The sequence below is a fragment of the Hordeum vulgare genome, chromosome 3H (assembly GCF_904849725.1).
Source record: "Hordeum vulgare subsp. vulgare chromosome 3H, MorexV3_pseudomolecules_assembly, whole genome shotgun sequence".
NCBI classification, from domain to species: Eukaryota; Viridiplantae; Streptophyta; class Magnoliopsida; order Poales; family Poaceae; genus Hordeum; species Hordeum vulgare.
The window spans coordinates 607746997-607760110 of NC_058520.1; positions in this window are offsets into that span (position 1 = coordinate 607746997).

A 13114-nucleotide genomic window follows, 5' to 3' on the forward strand; every position below is an offset into this window, starting at 1 on the left:
CTTTCTTATCCCACTTTGGGATGGCCGTCTCATAGCCCCTGGCCCCAGCTTGTGGTGATATTTCTTCTTGTCGGCATTTATCTTGTTCTTTTCTGATAATGCCTGGGCATCTTCTGACTCCTTTTACTCTTGAAATGCCTTCCAGTGATTCGCCTGCTTGGCTACATACCCCTCGAATACTCGCACTTTCTGTGTCTTCAGATAGTTTTTCCATAGCTTCTTCTTCCAGTTACGGAACAGTTCGGCCATCTTCTTCAGAGTCCACTGCTTGACTTTGGCCCTCAGTTTGTCTGCGGCGTCTTCATTCTCACATTCTGGCAGGTTGAAATGTGACATGAGATCATTCCAAAGATTATCTTTATACCTTTCGGCGACATAGTCACTATCGGCTGCCCCTTTGCGCTTGTTCCACTCCCGAACGCTGATCGGGACGTGATCCCTAACGAGAACTCCGCATTGCTTCTTGAATGTGTCAGCAATATTCTTAGGAAGCTTGGGTTCGCCCGTAGGAAATATCACCTCAAATGTGTAATGCGTCCGTGCATCCAACTTTCTAGTCGGGCCTCATTTCGTAGTTTTGCTCGATGTGGAGGCCTAAGAGGGAGAAACATTCGTCAAATGAATGTATATGTATACAATATAGAGCTATCTCCAATATTTTTCACATATTACAAGTGATTGTCGAACTTCATATGTATACCTCGCCGAACTTCTCCTCTTCATCGGCTTCTCCATCAGTGGAGCTATCACCTTCTCCGTCATTGGACCTATCTCCTGCCCCATCGGCTTCATCTTCGTGTCGCTCGACCTCCATTCCAACGTCCTGGTTTAGATATGACGACGGAGATTCAGCTGGTTCAACGCCGGGGCCGTCTTTGATTATATATTCGAGAAGTCCTTCCTCTTCGAGGTTCCTGATATGTGGATCCATAGTTCTGCAAAAAACGGATTCTCTTAGCCTTTGTACCAAAAAAAATTATTCTATCAGGAACTCCGTTCCAAAATAACTTAAGCCCCGGGTCATGGCTCCACCCGGGACTCCTAGATTTCTGCATAGTATTCAAAGTAGGAGTACTTTTCCAATTTGAGCATTCAATAAGCAAAACCAAATCGTAAAATAAAGTAGTATTCAAATTAGCATGTATTCAATTATAAGCTAATACATCATCACTTTTGTCCGTACATCGTCGAATATAATCACTAATACTCCTCGAATACTATCATACATATAGCATCACTAATACATCTAGAACCGTAGCGCCCGACGGGTATCGGCGCGGGCGGTGGACACCCAAAGAGAAGGAACCATCACAGGATCATAGCTCGAGTGAGATCCCCGAAGAACCAGCCAGGTATGCTCGAACCTGCCCTCCAACGCAACCATGTAGCGACGGACGTGCTCATCCTCCTCGCTGACACGGTGACGTACCACCTCTGCGGTGTCCGGAAGCCTCGGCACCCTCACTGGCCCACGCGACCGCCACCAAACAAGGATCGGGTCAACGACGGGCTGGCTCCTCACCAACCTACGCCCCCCGGAAGGTAGCACCTCCCAATACCAGCCGGGCGGAGCCCAATCCCTGACAGGGCCCCTCTGATCAAGCAGGTGTCCTCCGCCGAGTCGACGACGAGGATGCGGGATAGGCATCGTAAAATGAACTAAAAAAATAAACTAGTTCTATTAATTTTCTTGCTAAAAATAAACTATTAACACTTAAGCATATACAATAGCAAAATTAAACTATTAACACTTAACCATATACAATAGCAAAATTAAGCAATAATCTAAAAAACACTATTAACACTTAAGCATATACACTATACAATAGCAAAATTCCTCCTCTTCTTATTTTCATTTTTCTTCTCCTCCTCTTCTTTTCTTCTCTTCTCCTCCTCTTCTTTTCTTCTTTTCTTATACACTATACACTATATACACTATAGCAAAATTCCTCCTCTCCTTATACACTATACACTATATACACTATACACTTAAGCATATACACTATACAATATACAGTTTTTCTTCTTTTCTTCTCCTCCTCTTCTTATTTTCATTTTTCCTAATCTTATTTTCTTATTTTTGTTCATATTTCTTCTTCTTGTAACCCTAACCTAATTCTAAATATTACTAACCCTAATAATCTAGCACAAACCTACTAACAATAGGAATTAAATGACAAAAAAATCATTTTCTTTTTCTTCTTTTCTTCTCCTTCTTCTTCTTTTCTTCTCCTTTTTCTTCCTTTCTTCTCCTTTTTATTCTTCTCTTCTCCTTTTTCTTCTTTTCTTCTATACTGGCCGGAGTGTTGGGGAGGAGGGGGCGGGGGGCTTACCGGCCGGAGGTGTCAACGGCGCGCGGCGAGGAGGACGACGTGGAGGACGGCGCGACGGCGAGGAGCACGGCGCGGCGGCGAGGAGGACGGCGCGGCAGCGAGGAGGACGGCCGACGACGAGGAGGACGGCAGGCGGCGGCGAGCAGGACGGCGGGCAGCTTCACGGCGTCGGTTAGTTCGTCGTTGTGCCGCGCCGGGCAGGAGAACGAGAGGAAGAAGAAGAGAAATGGACGAATTGGGTTGGAAATTTTCGAAGTCCCGCTTATATAGGTGGATCTATAGTCCCGGTGCGTGGCTCGGGCCGGGACTAAAGACCCCCTTTAGTCCCGGGTGGTGCCATGACCCGGGACTAAAGGCCTCTTTCCGGGCAGACCAAGAGGCGGGAAGCAGGGGGTCTTTAGTCCCGGTGCGTGGCTCCAACCGGGACTAAAGGGTGTCTTTAGTCCCAGGGCGTGGCTCCACCCGGGACTAGAGCCCCTCCTCGGCTGCACGATAAGTTTAGTCCCACCTCGCCCAGCGAGGGGGACTAACACTTGTTTATAAGCCCCGTCGCAGCTTGTCCATCGAGCTCCTCTCTAAAGCAGGCTTACGGGCCTAAACTTACTGAAAATTGAAACTATATTCGAAATTGTGGAGAAAATTCAATCTGAATTCAAAGTGAATTCAGGTTGAATTTTGTCCATGATTTCTCATATAGTTTCTTTTTTTTCTATGATAATGAAATTTGAGAATTATTTTTGCACATTTGAGAATTTGACAAAACTATGATAATGAAAAGTGTTTCAAATTGAATAAATAATGCAAAACTATTTTCTATTTTCATAATTAATAATTTTGACTATCCAAACTATTATCTATTTTGTTATTTTCAATTAAAAACTATGTTTATTAAAAATTATTTTTGCATATTTGAGAATTTGACAAAACTATGATAATGAAAAGTGTTTCAAATTGAATAAATAATGCAAAACTATTTTCTATTTTCATAATTAATAATTTTGACTATCCAAACTATTATCTATTTTGTTATTTTCAATTAAAAACTATGTTTATTAAAAATTCTTTTTGCATATTTGAGAATTTGACAAAACTATGATAATGAAAAGTGTTTTAAATTGAATAAATAATGCAAAACTATTTTTTATTTTCATAATGAATAAATTTGACTATCCAAACTATTATCTCTCGAAGTAGCAGGGTTTCGAACGAGAACTCATCTCGTACAAATGGATTTCATTTTTTTGAACTTATTTGAACTCCATACTTTTTGTGTGTTCAAAATGCACCATTAAAAGGCACATCACAAAATTTCAACAATTTCTGACTTCATTTGGTATTCTTCGTGCACTTACTTTTTTTTTTGAGCTAGTTGACCCTGAAATTGAAAAGCACTACAAATGAACTCTAAAAATGTTGAAAGTTGGCATGCTATCATTATTTCAGCCACATAGCATGTGTTAAAAAGTTGAGAGGGCTACGACCAAAACTGGATGCACTTCGTGTACAAAACTGACAATCTCTCTCGAAGAAGCAGGGTTTCGAACGAGAACTCATCTCTTACAAAGGGATTTCATTTTTTTAAACTTATTTGAACTCCATACTTTTTGTGTGTTCAAAATGCACCATTCAAAGGCACATCACAAAATTTCAACAATTTTTGACTTCATTTGGTATATTTCGTGCATTTACTTTTTTTTTGAGCTAGTTGACCCTGAAATTGAAAAGCACTACAAATGAACTCTGAAAATGTTGAAAGTTCGCATGCTATCATCATTTCACCCACATAGCATGTGTTAAAAAGTTGAGAGGGCTACGACAAAAACTGGATGCAGTTCATGTACAAAACTGACAATCTCTCTCGAAGTAGCAGGGTTTCGAACGAGAACTCATCTCTTACAAATGGAGTTCATTTTTTTGAACTTATTTGAACTCCATACTTTTTGTGTGTTCAAAATGCACCATTCAAAGGCACATCACAAAATTTCAAAAATTTCTGATTTCATTTGGTATATTTCGTGCATTACTTATTTTTTTGAGCTAGTTGACCCTGAAATTGAAAAGCACTACAAATGAACTCTGAAAATGTTGAAAGTTGGCATGCTATCATAATTTCACCCACATAGCATGTGTTAAAAAGTTGAGAGGGCTACGACAAAAACTGGATGCAGTTCGTGTACAAAACTGACAATCTCTCTCGAAGTAGCAGGGTTTCGAACGAGAACTCATCTCTTACAAATGGATTTCATTTTTTTTGAACTTATTTGAACTCCATACTTTTTGTGTGTTCAAAATGCACCATTCAAAGGCACATCACAAAATTTCAACAATTTCTGACTTCATTTGGTATATTTCGTGCATTTACTTTTTTTTTTGAGCTAGTTGACCCTGAAATTGAAAAGCACTACAAATGATCTCTTAAAATGTTGAAAGTTGGCATGCTATGATCATTTCACCCACATAGCATGTGTTAAAAAGTTGAGAGGCCTACGACAAAAACTGGATGCAGTCCGTGTACAAAACTGACAATCTCTCTCGAAGTAGCAGGGTTTCGAACGAGAACTCATCTCTTACAAATGGATTTCATTTTTTTGAACTTATTTGAACTCCATACTTTTTGTGTGTTCAAAATGCACCATTCAAAATCACATCACAAAATTTCAACAATTTCTGACTTAATTTGGTATATTTCGTCCATTTACTTATTTTTTTTGAGCTAGTTGACCCTGAAATTGAAAAGCACTACAAATGAACTCTGAAAATGTTGAAAGTTGGCATGCTATCATCATTTCACCCACATAGCATGTGTTAAAAAGTTGAGAGGGCTACGACAAAAACTGGATGCAGTTCGTGTACAAAACTGACAATCTCTCTCGAAGTAGCAGGGTTTCGAACCAGAACTCATCTCTTACAAATGGATTTCATTTTTTGAACTTATTTGAACTCCATAATTTTTGTGTGTTCAAAATGCACCATTCAAAGGCACATCACAAAATTTCAACAATTTCTGACTTCATTTGGTATATTTCGTGCATTTACTTATTTTTTTTGAGCTAGTTGACCCTGAAATTGAAAAGCACTACAAATGAACTCTGAAAATGTTGAAAGTTGGCAAGGTATCATCATTTCACCCCCATAGCATGTGTTCAAAAGTTGAGAGGGCTACGACGAAAACTGGATGCAGTCCGTGTACAAAACTGACAATCTCTCTCGAAGTAGCAGGGTTTCGAACCAGAACTCATCTCTTACAAATGGATTTCATTTTTTTGAACTTATTTGAACTACATACTTTTTGTATGTTCAAAATGCACCATTCAAAGGCACATCACAAAATTTAAACAATTTCTGACTTCATTTGGTATATTTCGTGCATTTACTTATTTTTTTTGAGCTAGTTGACCCTGAAATTGAAAAGCACTACAAATGAATTTTAAAAATGTTGAAAGTTGGCATGATATCATCATTTCACCCACATAGCATGTGTTAAAAAGTTGAGAGGGCTACGACAAAAACTAGATGCAGTTCGTGTACAAAACTGACAATCTCTCTCGAAGTAGCAGGGTTTCGAACCAGAACTCATCTCTTACAAAGGGATTTCATTTTTTTTGAACTTATTTTAACTCCATACTTTTTGTGTGTTCAAAATGCACCATTCAAAATCACATCACAAAATTTCAACAATTTCTGACTTAATTTGGTATATTTCGTCCATTTACTTATTTTTTTTGAGCTAGTTGACCCTGAAATTGAAAAGCACTACAAATGAACTCTAAAAATGTTGAAAGTTGGCATGCTATCATTATTTCAGCCACATAGCATGTGTTAAAAAGTTGAGAGGGCTACGACCAAAACTGGATGCACTTCGTGTACAAAACTGACAATCTCTCTCGAAGAAGCAGGGTTTCGAACGAGAACTCATCTCTTACAAAGGGATTTCATTTTTTTAAACTTATTTGAACTCCATACTTTTTGTGTGTTCAAAATGCACCATTCAAAGGCACATCACAAAATTTCAACAATTTCAGACTTCATTTGGTATTCTTCGTGCATTTACTTATTTTTTTTCAGCTAGTTGACCATGAAATTGAAAAGCACTGCAAATGAACTCTGTAAATGTTGAAAGTTGGCATGCTATCATCATTTCACCCACATAGCATGTGTTTAAAAGTTGAGAGGGCTACGACAAAAACTGGATGCAGTTCGTGTACAAAACTGACAATCTCTCTCGAAGTAGCAGGGTTTCGAACCAGAACTCATCTCTTACAAAGGGATTTCATTTTTTGAACTTATTTGAACTCCATACTTTTTTTGTGTTCAAAATGCACCATTCAAAGCCACATCACAAAATTTCAACAATTTCTGACTTCATTTGGTATATTTCGAGCATTTACTTATTTTTTTTGAGCTAGTTGACCCTGAAATTGAAAAGCACTACAAATGAATTCTGAAAATGTTGAAAGTTGGCATGCTATCATCATTTCACCCACATAGCATGTGTTAAAAATTAAAGAGGGCTACGACAAAAAATAGATGCAGTTCATGTACAAAACTGACAATCTCTCTCGAAGTAGCACGGTTTCGAACCAGAACTCATCTCTTACAAAGGGATTTCATTTTTTTTGAACTTATTTGAACTCCATACTTTTTGTGTGTTCAAAATGCACCATTCAAAGGCACATCACAAAATTTCAACAATTTCTGACTTCATTTGGTATATTTCGTGCATTTACTTATTTTTTTTGAGCTAGTTGACCCTGAAATTGAAAAGCACTACAAATGAACTCTGAAAATGTTGAAAGTTGGCATGCTATCATCATTTCACCCAGATAGCATGTGTTAAAAAGTTGAGAGGGCTACGACAAAAACTGGATGCAGTTCGTGTACAAAACTAACAATCTCTCTCGAAGTAGCAGGGTTTCGAACCAGAACTCATCTCTTACAAAGGGATTTCATTTTTTGAACTTATTTGAACTCCATACTTTTTGTGTGTTCAAAATGCACCATTCAAAGCCACATCACAAAATTTCAACAATTTCTGACTTCATTTGGTATATTTCATGCATTTACTTATTTTTTTTGAGCTAGTTGACCCTGAAATTGAAAAGCACTACAAATAAACTCTGAAAATGTTGAAAGTTGGCATGCTATCATCATTTCACCCACATAGTATGTGTTAAAAAGTTGATACGGCTACGACAAAAAGTGGATGCAGTTCGTGTACAAAACTGACAATCTCTCTCGAAGTAGCAGGGTTTCGAACCAGAACTCATCTCTTACAAAGGGATTTCATTTTTTTGAACTTATTTGAACTCCATAATTTTTGTGTGTTCAAAATGCACCATTCAAAGGCACATCACAAAATTTCAACAATTTCTGACTTCATTTGGTATATTTCGTGCATTTACTTATTTTTTTTGAGCTAGTTGACCCTGAAATTGAAAAGCACTACAAATGAACTCTGAAAATGTTGAAAGTTGGCAAGGTATCATCATTTCACCCCCATAGCATGTGTTCAAAAGTTGCGAGGGCTACGACGAAAACTGGATGCAGTCCGTGTACAAAACTGACAATCTCTCTCGAAGTAGCAGGGTTTCGAACCAGAACTCATCTCTTACAAATGGATTTCATTTTTTTGAACTTATTTGAACTACATACTTTTTGTATGTTCAAAATGCACCATTCAAAGGCACATCACAAAATTTCAACAATTTCTAACTTCATTTGGTATATTTCGTGCATTTACTTATTTTTTTTGAGCTAGTTGACCCTGAAATTGAAAAGCACTACAAATGAATTTTAAAAATGTTGAAAGTTGGCATGATATCATCATTTCACCCACATAGCATGTGTTAAAAAGTTGAGAGGGCTACGACAAAAACTAGATGCAGTTCGTGTACAAAACTGACAATCTCTCTCGAAGTAGCAGGGTTTCGAACCAGAACTCATCTCTTACAAAGGGATTTCATTTTTTTTGAACTTATTTTAACTCCATACTTTTTGTGTGTTCAAAATGCACCATTCAAAATCACATCACAAAATTTCAACAATTTCTGACTTAATTTGGTATATTTCGTCCATTTACTTATTTTTTTTGAGCTAGTTGACCCTGAAATTGAAAAGCACTACAAATGAACTCTAAAAATGTTGAAAGTTGGCATGCTATCATTATTTCAGCCACATAGCATGTGTTAAAAAGTTGAGAGGGCTACGACCAAAACTGGATGCACTTCGTGTACAAAACTGACAATCTCTCTCGAAGAAGCAGGGTTTCGAACGAGAACTCATCTCTTACAAAGGGATTTCATTTTTTTAAACTTATTTGAACTCCATACTTTTTGTGTGTTCAAAATGCACCATTCAAAGGCACATCACAAAATTTCAACAATTTCAGACTTCATTTGGTATTCTTCGTGCATTTACTTATTTTTTTTCAGCTAGTTGACCATGAAATTGAAAAGCACTGCAAATGAACTCTGTAAATGTTGAAAGTTGGCATGCTATCATCATTTCACCCACATAGCATGTGTTTAAAAGTTGAGAGGGCTACGACAAAAACTGGATGCAGTTCGTGTACAAAACTGACAATCTCTCTCGAAGTAGCAGGGTTTCGAACCAGAACTCATCTCTTACAAAGGGATTTCATTTTTTGAACTTATTTGAACTCCATACTTTTTTTGTGTTCAAAATGCACCATTCAAAGCCACATCACAAAATTTCAACAATTTCTGACTTCATTTGGTATATTTCGAGCATTTACTTATTTTTTTTGAGCTAGTTGACCCTGAAATTGAAAAGCACTACAAATGAATTCTGAAAATGTTGAAAGTTGGCATGCTATCATCATTTCACCCACATAGCATGTGTTAAAAATTAAAGAGGGCTACGACAAAAAATAGATGCAGTTCATGTACAAAACTGACAATCTCTCTCGAAGTAGCACGGTTTCGAACCAGAACTCATCTCTTACAAAGGGATTTCATTTTTTTTGAACTTATTTGAACTCCATACTTTTTGTGTGTTCAAAATGCACCATTCAAAGGCACATCACAAAATTTCAACAATTTCTGACTTCATTTGGTATATTTCGTGCATTTACTTATTTTTTTTGAGCTAGTTGACCCTGAAATTGAAAAGCACTACAAATGAACTCTGAAAATGTTGAAAGTTGGCATGCTATCATCATTTCACCCAGATAGCATGTGTTAAAAAGTTGAGAGGGCTACGACAAAAACTGGATGCAGTTCGTGTACAAAACTAACAATCTCTCTCGAAGTAGCAGGGTTTCGAACCAGAACTCATCTCTTACAAAGGGATTTCATTTTTTGAACTTATTTGAACTCCATACTTTTTGTGTGTTCAAAATGCACCATTCAAAGCCACATCACAAAATTTCAACAATTTCTGACTTCATTTGGTATATTTCATGCATTTACTTATTTTTTTTGAGCTAGTTGACCCTGAAATTGAAAAGCACTACAAATAAACTCTGAAAATGTTGAAACTTGGCATGCTATCATCATTTCACCCACATAGTATGTGTTAAAAAGTTGATACGGCTACGACAAAAAGTGGATGCAGTTCGTGTACAAAACTGACAATCTCTCTCGAAGTAGTAGGGTTTCGAACCAGAACTCATCTCTTACAAAGGGATTTCATTTTTTTGAACTTATTTGAACTCCATACTTTTTTCCTGTTCAAAATGCACCATTCAAAGGCACATCACAAATTTCCAACAATTTCTGACTTCATTTGGTATTCTTCGTGCATTTACTTATTTTTTTTGATCTAGTTGACCCTGAAATTGAAAAGCACTACAAATGAACTCTGAAAATGTTGAAAGTTGGCATGCTATCATCATTTCACCCAGATAGCATGTGTTAAAAAGTTGAGAGGGCTACGACAAAAACTGGATGCAGTTCGTGTACAAAACTGACAATCTCTCTCGAAGTAGCAGGGTTTCGAACGAGAACTCATCTCTTACAAATGGATTTCATTTTTTTGACCTTTTTTGAACTCCATAATTTTTGTGTGTTCAAAATGCACCATTCAAAGGCACATCACAAAATTTCAACAATTTCTAACTTCATTTGGTATATTTCGTGCATTTACTTTTTTTTGAGCTAGTTGACCCTGAAATTGAAAAGCACTACAAATGAACTCTGAAAATGTTGAAAGTTGGCATGCTATCATCATTTCACCCCCATAGCATGTGTTCAAAAGTTGAGAGGGCTACGACGAAAACTGGATGCAGTCCGTGTACAAAACTGACAATCTCTCTCGAAGTAGCAGGGTTTCGAACCAGAACTCATCTCTTACAAATGGATTTCATTTTTTTGAACTTATTTGAACTCCATACTTTTTGTATGTTCAAAATGCACCATTCAAAGGCACATCACAAAATTTAAACAATTTCTGACTTCATTTGGTATATTTCGTGCATTTACTTATTTTTTTTGAGCTAGTTGACCCTGAAATTGAAAAGCACTACAAATGAATTCTAAAAATGTTGAAAGTTGGCATGCTATCATCATTTCACCCACATAGCATGTGTTAAAAAGTTGAGAGGGCTACGACAAAAACTAGATGCAGTTCGTGTACAAAACTGACAATCTCTCTCGAAGTAGCAGGGTTTCGAACCAGAACTCATCTCTTACAAAGGGATTTCATTTTTTTTGAACTTATTTTAACTCCATACTTTTTGTGTGTTCAAAATGCACCATTCAAAATCACATCACAAAATTTCAACAATTTCTGACTTAATTTGGTATATTTCGTCCATTTACTTATTTTTTTTGAGCTAGTTGACCCTGAAATTGAAAAGCACTACAAATGAACTCTAAAAATGTTGAAAGTTGGCATGCTATCATTATTTAAGCCACATAGCATGTGTTAAAAAGTTGAGAGGGCTACGACCAAAACTGGATGCACTTCGTGTACAAAACTGACAATCTCTCTCGAAGAAGCAGGGTTTCGAACGAGAACTCATCTCTTACAAAGGGATTTCATTTTTTTAAACTTATTTGAACTCCATACTTTTTGTGTGTTCAAAATGCACCATTCAAAGGCACATCACAAAATTTCAACAATTTCAGACTTCATTTGGTATTCTTCGTGCATTTACTTATTTTTTTTCAGCTAGTTGACCATGAAATTGAAAAGCACTGCAAATGAACTCTGTAAATGTTGAAAGTTGGCATGCTATCATCATTTCACCCACATAGCATGTGTTTAAAAGTTGAGAGGGCTACGACAAAAACTGGATGCAGTTCGTGTACAAAACTGACAATCTCTCTCGAAGTAGCAGGGTTTCGAACCAGAACTCATCTCTTACAAAGGGATTTCATTTTTTGAACTTATTTGAACTCCATACTTTTTGTGTGTTCAAAATGCACCATTCAAAGCCACATCACAAAATTTCAACAATTTCTGACTTCATTTGGTATATTTCGTGCATTTACTTATTTTTTTTGAGCTAGTTGACCCTGAAATTGAAAAGCACTACAAATAAACTCTGAAAATGTTGAAAGTTGGCATGCTATCATCATTTCACCCACATAGCATGTGTTAAAAAGTTGAGACGGCTACGACAAAAACTGGATGCAGTTCGTGTACAAAACTGACAATCTCTCTCGAAGTAGCACGGTTTCGAACCAGAACCCATCTCTTATAAAGGGATTTCATTTTTTTGAACTTATTTGAACTCCATACTTCTTGTGTGTTCAAAATGCACCATTCAAAGGGACATCACAAAATTTCAACAATTTCAGACTTCAATTGGTATTCTTCGTGCATTTACTTATTTTTTTTCAGCTAGTTGACCATGAAATTGAAAAGCACTGCAAATGAACTCTGTAAATGTTGAAAGTTGGCATGCTATCATCATTTCACCCACATAGCATGTGTTTAAAAGTTGAGAGGGCTACGACAAAAACTGGATGCAGTTCGTGTACAAAACTGACAATCTCTCTCGAAGTAGCAGGGTTTCGAACCAGAACTCATCTCTTACAAATGGATTTCATTTTTTGAACTTATTTGAACTCCATACTTTTTGTGTGTTCAAAATGCACCATTCAAAGCCACATCACAAAATTTCAAAAATTTCTGACTTCATTTGGTATATTTCGTGCATTTACTTATTTTTTTTGAGCTAGTTGACCCTGAAATTGAAAAGCACTACAAATGAACTCTGAAAATGTTGAAAGTTGGCATGCTATCATCATTTCACCCACATAGCATGTGTTAAAAAGTTGAGAGGGCTACGACAAAAACTGGATGCAGTTCGTGTACAAAACTGACAATCTCTCTCGAAGTAGCAGGGTTTCGAACCAGAACTCATCTCTTACAAAGGGATTTCATTTTTTGAACTTATTTGAACTCCATACTTTTTGTGTGTTCAAAATGCACCATTCCAAGCCACATCACAAAATTTCAACAATTTCTTACTTCATTTGGTATATTTCGTGCATTTACTTATTTTTTTTGAGCTAGTTGACCCTGAAATTGAAAAGCACTACAAATAAACTCTGAAAATGTTGAAAGTTGGCATGCTATCATCATTTCACCCACATAGCATGTGTTAAAAAGTTGAGACGGCTACGACAAAAACTGGATGCAGTTCGTGTACAAAACTGACAATCTCTCTCGAAGTAGCAGGGTTTCGAACCAGAACCCATCTCTTATAAAGGGATTTCATTTTTTTGAACTTATTTGAACTCCATACTTCTTGTGTGTTCAAAATGCACCATTCAAAGGGACATCACAAAATTTCAACAATTTCAGACTTC